Source organism: Adiantum capillus-veneris, chromosome 4 (genome assembly GCF_014529385.1).
Source record: "Adiantum capillus-veneris isolate H3 chromosome 4, ASM1452938v2, whole genome shotgun sequence".
Classification (NCBI taxonomy): domain Eukaryota; kingdom Viridiplantae; phylum Streptophyta; class Polypodiopsida; order Polypodiales; family Pteridaceae; genus Adiantum; species Adiantum capillus-veneris.
In genome coordinates this window covers 15,368,100-15,382,837 of record NC_140934.1, presented here as the reverse complement: position 1 = coordinate 15,382,837, position 14,738 = coordinate 15,368,100, and the positions used below count along the sequence as shown (strand labels likewise).

General features: G+C 40.3%; 1 pseudogene; it reads right to left on the bottom strand.

The window, feature by feature from the left end:
• Window positions 1-5,865: 5,865 nt before the first annotated feature.
• On the bottom strand, window positions 5,866-7,865 carry LOC147458764 (uncharacterized; annotated as a pseudogene).
• Between the last annotated feature and the right edge of the window lie 6,873 nt (window positions 7,866-14,738).

Here is a 14,738-nt window from a genome sequence, read left to right as displayed (position 1 = left end):
AGAGTAGGTTGAATACCTCTATGCCCCGCATATGGAGGAGCATGGGATTCATACATAACTTTCTCAGGAAGGGAATGGGTAACACATAGCCTATTGCCGTGGAGAAGATAACCATCCTGCAAGGTGAATGGTTCTTCTTTCTTCCCCAAAGCAAGGGCTAACATTATGTCTCTAAAGTCAGGGTCAGTAGCATATTCATCTATCATAGAGGATAGATCATTGTGAGTAGCTATAAACACCGCATTAACTTTGGGTCGTCGTGAAAGTGCATCGGCCACTTGATTGTGCTTACCAGCTATGTGAGCAATATGGAAATTAAATTGCGAAAGAAAATTTGCCCACCTCATTTGTTTGTCGGAAAGCTTGGTTTGCATCATGAAATACTTAAGACTTTGGTGGTCGGTTCGTAGGATAAATGGAGTCCCCAATAGGTAGTGCTTCCATGTGTCTAGGGCATGCAGAACAGCTAAAAGCTCTTTCTCATAAATGCCCAAGACTTGTTCATCAATATTGAGCCTTCGGCTCTCATATGCTATGGCATGTCCTTCTTGAAGCAAAACTGCTCCAAGGCAATCACCACAAGCATCACATTGGACCTCAAATGGCTTTGAGAGATCTGGAAGCACGAGGACTGGTTGGGAAGTAAGCTTCTCTTTGAGCTTTTTAAAAGCATTTTGCTCCTTAGCAGTCCACACAAACTTAACGTTCTTCTTAGTTAAGTCGTGTAGTGGTCCTGCTACTTGAGAGAATTTTGCTATGAAGCGTCTATAGTATGCGCACATACCAACAAAGCTTCTTAGCTCATGTAGATTTCTTGGGTTAGTGCTTTTATTACCTCTAACTTTGATGGATCCATTTGGATACCATCTTTAGAGATAATATGACCTAGGTATTGAATCTCTTGTAGGAAGAATTCGCTTTTCTTTTGGTTGAGAAAAAGCTTGTTCTCCCTCAATGCTTGAAAAATCACTTGGAGATGTTGCTTATGTTCCTCCAAAGACTTGGAGTAGATGATGATATCATCAAAGAACACTCCAGTGAATTTGCAGTATGGTCTAAAAATTTTCTCCATCAAACGATTGAACGTAGCTGGTGCATTAATCAAGCCAAAAGGCATGACTATCTATTCATAAAGACCAAACGTTGTGCGAAACGCGGTCTTTAAGATATCTTCATCCACTATCCTTATTTGATGATAGCCACTCTTAAGGTCAATCCTACTGAAGTAGGTAGAGCCTTGTAGCTTATCAAACAGATCTTCTACCCGAGGTACGGGAAATCTATTTTTGATAGTGATATGGTTTAGTGCTCGATAGTCCACACACATACGGTATGTACCATCTTTCTTTTGCACTAAAAGGATTGGAGAACAAAAGGGAGAGGAACTAGGCTTCACCATCCCTTTGTCTACCAGCTCTTTTACTTGCCTCATGATCTCCTCTTGTTGAGCTTGTGAGACTTGATAAGGAGGCTTGTTAGGTGGTGAACTTCCAGGAAGGAGCTCAATGCGATGGTCATCATCCCCTCGTTTTGGAGGCAAGTCCATAGGGATATCATCGATGAACACATCTTGAAATCCTGTTAGAAAATTAGACAAGTCTAACTCTTCTTGATTCCTACCATTTACATTTGATGAAAGATTAGTATCTTTTAGAGATTCTTTGACAAAAATCATGTACGCAAAAATTGAGCTCTTCATTGACTTATCAAAAGCAAGAGGATTTACAAGTGGAATAGTGCGACCCCGCTCACTAGCATCTATATACATGTCCTTTCCCCTGTAGGTGAAGTAGATTCTCCTTTCAGGGAACTTCATGTTGGCAGCCATGCGATCAAACCATGGTGCCCCTAGGATAACATCCTCATGTTGGAGAGGAGAGATGAAGAAGTCTTCTTTGTCGACATAGCTTTGGACATGAAGCCTCAACTTCCCAATCAAGGGAGTAACGGAGGCTTGTTGTCCCTTGAAAGCTGCACCAGCCACTACTAGATCTCCCATCTCAAAAGCTTGAATGCCCAACATGGTGGCCAACTCGATTGATATGAAGTTAAGAGTAGAGCCAGGGTCAAACAAGATGAAGGCATCATGCTCTCTTACCTTTCCCCAAGCATAGGAAAGTGACGATCCTTTGCAATGAGCATCCTCTTTTGGAGCTTCGATGGTGGAAGCCCTAGGAGTCTCATTGCGAGTATTCTTCTTGGGGCAAGAACGATAGCCATGTCCTTGCTCCCCACACTTGAAACACTTATGGTCCTTGCGAAAAGCTTCAAGCTCTTCAGGAGAGAGTTTGTTTTTTTTACCTTTGTAAACTCCCTTCTCCTTGGACCGACTGTTGTTCTTGTTGGAATTGACTTGGGAAGTATTTTGAACATTGGTTTTTCCCTTTGCATCATTTTTGTCTTTGTTTTCCATGGGCTTGACATTACGTCTAGCCCCTTGATGGAAATTGATGCGTGAAGCAACCATGGTGTGATGGATTACTTCGCTAATAGTACTAGGCCGTTGAGAGTTGATGTATTCGGCCATCTCTTCAGGTAATTCCGCACAGAATTGCTGCCTTTGCTCGGCAAAGTCTATCTTTTGAAAGACAGTAGCCTTGAGATGTAAATCCCAAAACTTGTCTACATATTTGTGGATAGACTCATGGGAGAGGAGCTTCAAGCTGCGCCATTCGGTAAGCACTTTGTCCTTTGCATCGCTTGCAAGGAATTGCTTCATGATGGAAACTCGTAGAGTTTTCCATGTCTTTGGGGCTTCACCATTTTCACGAAGGCTAGCCCACCATTGACGAGCTGATTTTTGTAAGTGCATAGCTACATGGTGTAGCTTAGAGGACTCTGTAAAGCCCTCATCTCCAAAGGCCGCATCAAATTGCTGGATGAAGGCCAACACTTTGTCGATAGCACCGAAGGTGCCATCATAGGTGAGAAAAGAGATACTCTTTCCTCCCTCCTTGAACTTCTTTAGCTTTTGTGACGTTCGCCATGCAAGAAATGATTTGCGATGTCCTCCCCTCTTGTATTCTCTAGGAGAATAGCCATAACTTTCGTCGGAAGAGGAGGAAGGTGAAGAAGAAGGAGAAGAGGGTGACCTCTTCCTAGCCCTTTTCTTTCTTTGTTTCCTCTCTTGCCTTTCAAAATGATGAGGAGAAGGACTATGTGTTGATCTTTTCCTCTTGGGAGGAGTGGGCGATCGTCTAGACCGCCGTCTTCGTGGAGCCACATCTTCAGAGGAACTTAAACTTTCATTGCTTTCTTGCTCTTTGGATTCCTCCTCTAGAAAGGGAGAGAGTCTTCTTTTGGGGGTCTCTTCAAGAGGCCTCCTAAGCTCTCTCTCCTCTTGGAGAGGAAGGGAAATTCCATAAGCACGAAGTTGTTGAGTAACTTCGGCTTGCAAAGCAGGGTTGCCCATAGCTTGCTGCAACCTAGTGACGAGATAATTCACAAACATGGGAGCATCATCATTAGCACCTTCATGTGCAAAATCAAAGCTATCAATGTTCATTCTACTCTCTTGATTATTGTCAGCCATGTTAACAAAATTTATGTATGTACTTAGTGTATGCTTTGGCAATTCAAAACCTTAGTTGCCACTCCTCTTAGCCTTTGAAAATCGGCTCTTAAGTATCTACACCCACGGCCCGAAGTGGTTAATTATAGAGAGTAGAGGAGTAGGTCTAACATAGCAGAGTTGCCAAGGGCTAGCTCCTTTCGGACTTCTTATGGCTCAATAATGGTAAAGCCGTAGGCAAGTCTAAAAAGACTCCATTATTAAGTCAAAATCTCCCGAGGTGTGCACCATCCCCCACATAGTGGGCTCAACAAAATCGATAATAGATCCGAGTTCCACTTACCCTAATATAATTAACAACATCAACCATTTATAGGCTACTTAAGGACCTCTCTTCTTAAGCAAGAAAAGAGAAACCAAATGCTCTGATACCAATGTAATGAAATTGGCCTATTTAATTTGAGAGTAGCGGAAATTAATGAGAGTACTTTTGAGAAATGACTTTGTGAGCGTAGCGGGTGAACATAATTGAAGATAGCAACATAATCATAGCAATTAGTTAACTTGGCATGAACAATACTTTTGCAAGAGAAAGAATTTAGAGAACATGACAACAGTTGAGGACCGGATTTATGTGGAGCCGGTCCCCCCTCCAATAGGCATTTGTATTATGATTTTTCCCATTAAGAGAGACTTGTTACAATACAATCTTTGTGTTCCTTGTGACCTAGGTGATGCAATGAAGGGGGAAAGCTTCATGCATCACAAACATAACATAAACTTGAAGAAAGCTTTAACTATCCCAAGCCTCAGTCCCAAGACCTCAAACACCTTCGAAGGTGGAGAGAGCTAGCAGGGAATGAGGGTAGGGAAGAGGAAGAAGAAACATTTCGTAGGAAAAAGAATTAGTTCCTCACTTATCATAACTCTTGTTGCTAGCATACATAATAGCATAGTAATGAAGAATAAGGAGATGGCAAGCGTAAGCATTGAAGCATGGATGTTGGTTGGATTTGCACTCCATATCCAAGAGTGTTGGTGTATGCTCTCAACCTCTACTTGCTTGGAGAAGGAGAGGGAGCTCTTGCACTTTGCATAGCACACAATGAGAGTGTTTGTGAGTGTGTGTGGGTGAGTATACCCCCTAAGCAACCCCCTAGCTTGCTTGGGTCGACCCCCCCTTGTAGCTCATGCTTGAAGCTCATTGGACCCCTCCAAGCCTAGCCAATCACAAGCAGGAGGCATTACAAGCAGCAAGGGTAGCCTTGAGACAAGTGTCCCCCTTTCCCCTTTGAGAGAGAGGGCAAGACTTACACAAGGAGGAGATAGATTTACCTTCAACTTTTTCTTTTAATAGTTTCTTTTTTTATGAAGAAATTTTTGTGTGACCTATTCTTACTTTTTATGTGTGGTTGCAGGTCTTGAGGAGAATTGAGAAGAATATTTTATGCCAGGTTTGTGCTAGAAGGGACAATACATCTTCTTCCAAGCTAAAGCCTCTTCCAAGCCTCCTACTAAAGCCTATGCAAATTGTATCAAACTGGGATTTTGTACAAATGTTGGTTGTCCCTTAATGTAGCAGATTGACATTTTGTACATTTCCATATCAATGACAAATGACATTTGGGTTCAAAAGTCTTGTTTGATATATATTTTATTATTGTTCAGATGTCTTATTTGATGTAATCAGTATTGTTTTTAATTCTTCAATAAATAGGAGAGCTCGGTTTAGATTTATCACCATTTCTCCTCTTCCTTGTTTTGTGAGCAATAGGTGAAGAAATATGGGTAAGGATCTCGACTCCTCCTCCTCCTCATTTCTTGTGGGCAAGAAGAAGAGAAAAGTCCATGAACACGTGGAAGAGAAGGAAGAGAGGGAAGAGGTGGAAGAGAAGGAAGACCTTGAGCCACTCTTCATTATCTCCACCTACTTGAAAGAACTCCCACCATGGTTGGTAGATTTCTTAGGCCCCTCTGGGGTAGAGTTGGAGGATGGCATGGATTATGGATTGGGCCTTGACATGTTGTTGTCAACACAGTTGGACTATGAAAAAAATGCAAAGACAAATGCAAGGGCTACCAAAATTGTAGTAGAAACTGAAAGTCTGTAGTGGGAGCTTCATGAGAAATGGAGCGAGTGAAAATTGTAAACTCTCAAGGAAAGAATTTGTATACTTTTCTTATTGCAAAACAATATGAGTATGTAATGTCTTCACTTTACAAGGGTGCTCTCAAGTAGAGAGTATGTAATTTCCTCAAGTAGATGTTCTCGATTATGTAATGTATGTATTTACAAAATTTTGCTTCACAAAATACTTTTGGGGGTTTTGGGAGTCCTAGGATTCTTCCTTGTGCTAGTTTCCTTTGTTTTCCTCTGTTTTGGGCTCTACCTCTTCAAATGTCTGCTTCTTTAGCTCCTCTTTGGCATTATTTTGTGTTTTTCTGGGGCTCTTTCTGGGTGTAACATGATTCTTTGGAGCCTCCTTGGGCTTCTCTTCCTTTGGAACCTCCTTGGACTTCTCTTCGTTAGGAACCTCCTTGGGCTTCTCTTACTTTGGTCTTTTTTGTGTATCCACCTTGATATGTGTGGTGCATGGCCTCTTCCTTTGGCTTCTTTGGCCCTTTGGAGGCTTGGGTATTGTCGTGACTAGTGGTATCTGGACACCGACCATATATCTAATCAACTTTGCCCTTACCCACCAACATGGTTGTCAGTGTAGCAATTCCTATTGATCTAGAAACGAAAAATTAGTGTGTTAGCTTACCCTTATAGCAATAGCTATTTGCATGGTCAAAGTCTTACCTAATAGTCTTTTTTGGATTGCAACAGATGTAGTCAATCACTAGCTTGGCATTTGTTATCACTCTCCATCCACAAGAGAAAGACTCCTGCAAAGGTGGCTACACAAACAAATAGGAAAAATAAATACATAATTTGAAGCACAATCTACTTAAAATTTGAAGATCAATCTACCTTCACATTTAAGATTTGCATGTCATCCATGATATTTGTAATAGGAGGACATTGCTCAATTGCCTCTACCAGCCTTGAGATGTCCCTATTTAGAAATATCCAAATCACTGTTACAAAATAATTGAAAGTGGGAACACTGGCTAAAGTATTGGATAGTTACACTTACAGCCTAGCCATTCCATGATGGCCCTCAAGAGAGTTCAATATGAAGTGTGTTTAATTAGTGATATCAATTGCTATAAGACTCCAGTGAGAGTTGTGGCAAGACTACTCTAGTGAGGGCTGTGGCCAAGGCCTCAAAGGAGAAAATGAGAAGATAACATAGGGTTACAATAGAACCTACCTCTCATGGTAGGGGCAGAGAAGGAGTTCACAAGTCTCAAAAATCTATATTGGCTAGCCAGTTCCTTATGTCAAAATCAGACCTCAATTAGTGAGAGATGGTTGGGTCAACCATGTCCACTTTTTTTTAGACATCTAGCTTATAGTTATGCATCATTAATCTACAAAGAAATTCAAAGAACACTTATTAGTTATGAACAATCTTCAAAAAGCCATATAGAATGTTTATGGTTAGGCTAATCTCAAGGATGCAATAATATTACGGTCATTGATCTCTCTCTGCTAGACTTTATAGATATCAAGAGACTCAACATCTAGGGTACTATAATCTGTTCTTTGAAGAAGGTCGCCCTCTAAGAAAGCAACCAGAAGCCTGTGGGATTGATGTCTCTCAGCATTGAAGGGAGGTGAGCTTCAATCTCCCTAAGTTCTTTTGCTTTCAGCTCCTCCCTCACAACTTTGGGATCTTGAACATCCTCCTCTGTGATCTCCTCAATCACACTTCAAGATCTTTTGCTTTTCTTGATGGGGGTATGTTGAGAATATTGAAGGTCTTCTCATCTTGTAGAGGTATTGGCTCAAGAATTTTGCCAAATCTGTATCTTAATCTCCACAAGATAATCATATCTGTGTCCATAAGTATGCATCTTGGAAGAGCTCAATTAAAAACTCTTTCAACAGCTTCATGTATGCATGTCAAAGCACCTCTTGTCCATCTCATGTCAATCTTAAATTGCTCTACTATTTACCTATAGAGCCTTTGAAAAGGAAGCCTTGGCACTGAAAGTGTAAGAGCCTTTTGTGCTTTCTTATCCCTCTTAAGCATCTAAGTTTTTTAGAAAATCTCCTTCTCTTTATAGGTGGGAGTTATATATCAAGCTCCTTTTTGGCATGTTGCTTGGGGGATGCAGCTCCCTTATCTCCTTGTGAGCTTTCATCTGTGTCTGCTGGCTTGCAATCAGCTCGTGTTCCTTTCACATCTCTTGGCTTGAAATTTTCTTTGGGAACCTTTCTTGCAGTTTGCTTGGTCCTTGCCATATCTATAGACCTTGAAGGAGAAAAATATAAAAACACATTCAAAAAAGTTATTAAGGTGTTCCTAACAAAAAATTTCATAGAAGTACCTTGATTTCATCCCACAATATATCACATATCTTTATTAGCTCAAAAGAAGACACTCTCCACACACATCAATGGTGTTGTCATCCCTGTGCGACAACAGTGTAGTCGGACAGACGTCTGGCTACACTATTTTTGCATAGGAACGACACCATCAAGAAAAGCTACCTAAAACTCATTTGTTGGTTCGATAAATTAAGGTTGGTCTACTAAATTAAATAAAGTTACCTTGTTTCATTCCACTATATCACATCTTTATATTAAGCTTAAAGGAGTCACTCTATACTAAGCTCAAAGGAATGTCGTCCTTGTGCGAAAACAAAGTAGTCGGATAGATGTCCGGCTACATTATTTTTGCACAAGGAAGACATCATTGAAAAAGGTAAACTAAAACTGCTTTGTTGGTTATATACCATAAGTAAATTACATAGCGTTGTACCTTGATGCCAGTCTTTATACACATTATATCACATAGCTTGAAAAGGTCACACTCCACACACATACCAATACTTGTGTTGTCCTTGTATGAAAACAGTGTAGCCAAGATAGGTGTCCGGCTACACTGTTTTCGCACAAGGACGACACCTTTTAGAAAAGGGTGGAGCTAATGAAGAGAAATTTGCAAAAAATATAACTTGAGTGCAAGTACCTCTATATATAGTGGTGCACAAATATCCAGGTTTAATTTGAATTTACAAGTATTTTGATGCTTAGATATGACCATTTTGCATGCATTTACACATTTTTTGATGCTTATATATGACCATTCTGCATGTATGTGACAGTTGGGCAAGTGTCCCGAGATGTATGATTGGCATACTATTTATGGCTCACCGGTTGTATATAATCGCTTTCGATCAACCCTTGGCATTTTGAGAGGAATTTTGACTTGATTTTAAAGAAGAGTTGGATTTCAACGCTTGAGGTCTCAATATGTTTTAGATAAGAATTGTGTTTAAAAGTATTTTTTCATCTTCAATTATATGCTTTTAATACGGCGTCCTAATTGTTGAGGTGGTGGATCGACGTGGTCTAGTTTCTTAAAATTTTGTCTCGACCTTGAACATGAACACATGGTCGTATATGGGTATATCGACAATGCATCAATCATTAGATTGGAGCAGGCTCCGTATACCCAAGGTACATTGGTTATGTAAGCACGTACAAGCAAGGCTTGTGCCTTGTAGGGAATAGGAATTCGGCAAGGCCGACCAGTGATGACCTATCATTTGTATTGTGAGGGAGCAAGGCTCCGTACATGGTGCTCATGTGGAAAACTTGTAGCCAACATCATCTGGTTGGGCTACACAACCAGGGTTTATTCAACCCTTCGGCATGTAAAAGCAAGTCAGGCATGGCCTGTGATTTATGCGGTTAAGGTACTCGGCAAGGCCAATCACTAATTATTCTTTCACGATATTGGCAAGCAATGCTAGGAGAGAACTCCTAGGCACGTTGTCTGCCATTGATGCAGTCAACCTAGATTATGATCCTCCAGCAACGGAGCACGACTCCATACCTTATGTGAAGCACGGCTTCCCTTTTGATATTTGGCATAGTGGTTTCCAAAGTTGGGAATATGCTAATAGCATACGAACTTAGCGCAACTTGCCAAGATGTCTACAGGTTTTTAAATCACACGAGGGCGTAACTACCTCGCTCAAGCAACAAATATGGCTATGAGCCAGATTAAAGCAAGTTTTTATTTCAAAAACTCAAGACAACTCGCCACAAAGTAGGGCAACTAGGGTAGACAATTTCATGTTTTTCTTGTTTTTATACATTTTAACTTTTAAGTTGGCACAAATTGTGTATTGTACACAACAACGTGCTTTTCCAACATTTATGAGAAGCAAGGCTTCTCCCAGTGCCAAGATTCTACCGTTGACTTCAACTCAACAACATTGGCACACATTTATGGGCATACGGCAACGCGCGGGTATAAGCTCACAATTTACGTTAGCCAATGGCAAATTGTGATATATCCATGCTTGATTGTGCAAAGGCACTTCTGGTCTCAGCTCCATCTGTTTAACTGTCCATATCGCCAAGGACTTACACCTCTGCGTGCATGGCATGGCAATGAGATTGACATAATTCCACCTCATTACTATGCAACATGCCGTATTTAAAGTCACCCTCACACAGTCACGATCACATAAAAGGTAAGTGGGTCAACCTGTGACTAATGGTACCACTCTACGTGGTACCCGTACACAGTTGTATGCTTATATGATAAGCTATGATATAGACATGGCCTGCACTAGATCATATGCAAGGGACATACAACACATTTGAATAAGGGTTTTTCTTCAGTCCAGCATTCTCTCTCTCTCTCTCTCTCTCTCTCTCTCTCTCTCTCTCTCTCTCTCTCTCTCTCTCTCTCTCTCTCTCTCTCTCTCTCTCTCTCTCTCTCTTTCCAGCTTCTATGCGGGAAAGGTGAAACTAGGCATGATTTTCTTGTAATCTTTCTATGTCAATATGGTAACAGGAAGGACTAAGAGCCATCTATTGCCACCTGTTTTGGAACGGCTAAGAGCCATCTGTTTGTAATCCATATGTGATTTCTTTCTAAATTGCACAACTCTATTCAGTTGAGTACCCCTCAATTCTAATGGACAAGCAAGAGTCTTTCCATTAGCGATTTTTTGGGTGTTATTTTAGCACTGCACATTTTGAGTGTGCAAATCAAGTTGAGTTTTTGAACATCTTAAACTTGTAAGGGCTTATCTCTACCAAGGTGTATAGATGAAGCCAACATTTCAGCCAGCATGGCTGCTCACAAAAGCCCAAGATTATGGTTTTTGGGTCCAAAAAAGATCTAGTTGTGAATAGGATTTTAGTGGATCTTCTATTTTATCTATAGCACTACGAGTGTCTATATGAGTCCAGTTTTGGGGTAAGACCAAGCTCGTGATTACTAAATCACTTATTAAGTGTGATGGTCAATTCTTGGAATCTTCACACTTGCACTTTCAAGGAAAGAAGTCCATAAGCTGCCAAGGGATAGTGGATAATTTCACCTTTCAACGTTGAATTAAGATACTGTTAGCTGCTAGTTGGACAGTTTCCATACAAAAGTCTCACCAAGCGGTTTGGCAATGTTGATTTTAACCGAGGGGTTTGGATTGCAATGGCAACACCCAAGGTTACATGTGCAATATCACTTGTAGTTTACTAATTTTGAAATTAGTACTCCCAGGCCTTTGCAGGCGGGAAATTTGGGCAGGTGCCTTTCGCTTCGGATAAGTGAACACAATGTTCAACCTCTAGGTATGCATCTGATTTGGATGCATAAACTTCTATGTTTTCATCCATTTTTTCTCTTCAGCAAGATGACAAGGTCATGTAAGAGCCACAAAATTTGGGTTGTAATGTTTAACATAAGCTTCTACATTACGCAGTTATGGACCCGCTTGTAGGGTTTGATTTGGCACATGTTGTCACATGTGATACAACATGGTCTAGGAACTCTAGGAGTTCGGTTTAGCCAGTGTGGAGCTTGGATAATGAGGGTCCCTCTCACTCACGTTGCGGAGTGTTTGCAATTACCTCCACACACTAGTACATCTTGTACTTGAAGGATATTCTTTGTTTAGACATCCTTCATTGAGACATATTCCACCTTTGGAGAATATGAGTCTGGGACTGACACTGACAATCATGTGTCGTGACAAAGTCCGTTGATGCTGGTCAAATCCATTTACAAGACCGTTTTCAGCACATCGTATCAGGAACAATTTCAGTGGCCAAGAATTGTCGGGTACTTAGAACGACTTGTTAATGTTGCAAGTGTTACTAAACAACATTAACGGATGGTTGTTTAGGTACATAGCACGACTATGTGTTGTCAATGAAACAGTTTCATTGTTTGTACCTAGAGGGGACTTATGTTTCACCTTCTATTATGGTTCGAACGTTTCAACAAGGCTTGCAAATGATTGTAGTAGCAAGTATTTAGTTTCTTTTGAGAACTATTTACACTCTTTTTCATGTGTGATGGGAGCATCACATTTGCCATACGTATTGGCAAGTATGATCATGAATATACAGGTTTATATTAATTATTGCTAAATGCATGTACACTGGGTGTTATGGGCCCTAGTGTTTAGCAAAGGCTGATTTGGAGCGGCATGCGTATTCATCAAGTTGTTGCTTATGAAGCATTTTTCACTCTATGTGTAGTATCTCTATAAAATTATGTTTGGATCTACCAATCACCAATAGATTTCATGGCTCGGTTTGGGTGCTTGTGGATCTTTCAAGTTAACTAAGATGGTTATTCATGACATTGTCCTTTTCTTAGCAATGTTGTACGACATTGTGCTCCCTATTTACTAGTCATTTGAAAGACTGTTTGTAAACCGTGGGGAATCCCAGACACCTCACTACTGTCAGTATCCAAGGGGATAGGCATATTACAACAATTATGTATCCAAAGGGATAGGTAGATTACAACACTTATGCTACTTCAGTATCCACGGGGATAGGCAGATTAGGTAGATTACAAAGCCTAATCTTGTGCTAAAGCATATGCAAAGTGCATATGTTAGCACCAAGCAATCCAATTACTAAGCATGTATTGCTATAGTTTGAGTTTGCTTAATATAAATCAAAGCAAGTTTGAAACCTTGACCACTGATTCTGGTGAGGCTGTTTACTAATACGAGAAGAGAACAAGTCAAGGACTAAAACTTGGCTGATGAGTTACGCCAACAAGTTACTTTCATGGAAAGTGAAAGAGGTACTCTTTCAGGTACATCTTAGTTGTGATAACTCGTTTAGCATACTCAAGAGAGCTCTAAATGGAGTTTATACACTATGTTGTATATGTGACGGTTACACTTAGATGGTTGCAAAGGGACAACAATGTGGAGAATTGGGATGTTATTCATGATTTTGTTGAACCTCTCATAGAACCATGTTCCAGTCACATGCACAATTGGATCCATAAAAGATGCCATTGTGTAACACATTAGTGTATCACCACTCTTGTTTTTGAGGACAAAACGCTTCTCCAAGGGGGGAGTAATGTCAGGACAAAGATCCTAAGGAGCACGGCTCGCACGACCTAGGGGGTTAGGGACCTAAGCCAAGGGCTTGTATTGGACCAGTGTGGAATGGGGACCCAAACTATGGCTAGGGCAAGGAGCCGGCCTATATATAGGGAGGTAGGGTCGTGGATCCGACATCTTAGGCTCCTAAGTCTTATATCGGACTTCTTTTCGAGTGCTCTATTTTTGCATAGAAGCAACACTACAAGATATAGGAAATGTTTTTAGTTGAAGAAAGTATATATGCAATGTCCAAGGTGTTGTGTTGCCTCTATGCAAAAATAAAGCACACGTACGTACGTCTGAGTGCTCTATTTTTGCATAGAGAGGACAAGATATGGTGTATATAAAAGATATAGCTATGAAACATGTTTTGTCACCTCTATGCAAAAACAGAGCAAGCAAATAGACTTTTGGGTACTCTATTTTTGCACAGAGGCGACATATCATCATGATATTGTGCGACTCAATATTGTCAACCTTTTTTCCAAGTGTGTTAAATTTTAATTTTGTTTTTTGCTCCTTCTGCAAAAAAGGCTTCAAGATTTTTTGAAGGGTCTTGATATTGAAGAAGTTGAAGAGACATATGATGATAGGTTGATGGACTTTCTATATGAAGTGAAGCAATTGTCCAAGTTTTTTTATGTGCAAGAAATGTTCAATGTGCCTTTTTATCTGGAAGGTTTTTTGCAAGGCTTCAACAATGACATTCTTGACTATCAAAAGGTTTTTTCCGACCTTACCAATGAGCACAAGATTGACAACTTTGTGCACTTCAATGATATTTTTAAAGCAGGCAACTTAACACCAAGCATAGGCTCAAAACAATTGACAATACTCCAAGATGATTGGAAGAAGGTCCTAAACCCCTGTCAGTGGCATGGATGCAAGCTTGTGGTTGAACATATTTCCATTTTTCTCTTTTTGACTCTTATTCCACCAGAGGAAGGAGAGTCCAAATCTCTACAAAATATAGCAGATGTTGAATGTTCAAGATGTAATGGAGACACTTGAAGATTTCAGAGAGGAAATGGAGAGGCTTGAAAGCAAAGAGATGGTGGTTGCAGAGTTCAAGTCAAGTAACATCACCAAGGTGTAGGAACCCATCCACATTCCAGAGCTTGATCCCTTGCTCTGTACAACAACCATGCACACCTACAAGATAAACAATAAGGAGTATTTGTTGCTGCTACATGATATACAAAACCTCTGTGATCTAAGAGAGGACTACTGCCTTGCTATTTTGGCAGAGTGGGTAGAGCATGCATGATAAAGTCTTTGTGGACCACAATACACCATGCCCATTATCATTACTTGATACAGAATTTGAGAATTTTTATTGATCAGTCCCATGCTGGGGAGCATGTACTAAATATTGTTCAAAGCTATGAAGAGCAAGGGCTTCCCACAAATGAGGAGTTCCAACAAATTCAAAAAAGATTGAAGATTGAACACATGGGCAAAGAAGTTGTAAAGAAGAGCACAAAAAGTAAACCAAGATTTTCCATTGGCCTTTGTAGAGAGGAAATTTTTGAAGATGATAAAAGCCCTAAGGTAAAATGGTACATTAGTTAGGATATTGATACTTCATTGAAGCTTCATTTCTATTAACTGATTTGATTTGTTTTTTTCTATCAACTCTCTCTCTCTCTCGCAATTTACCCTAAAATTTTGCATCCAAGCATAACTTTTGCAATGCATGATTTTATATCTATCGTCAAGGATATGAGCATGTGTT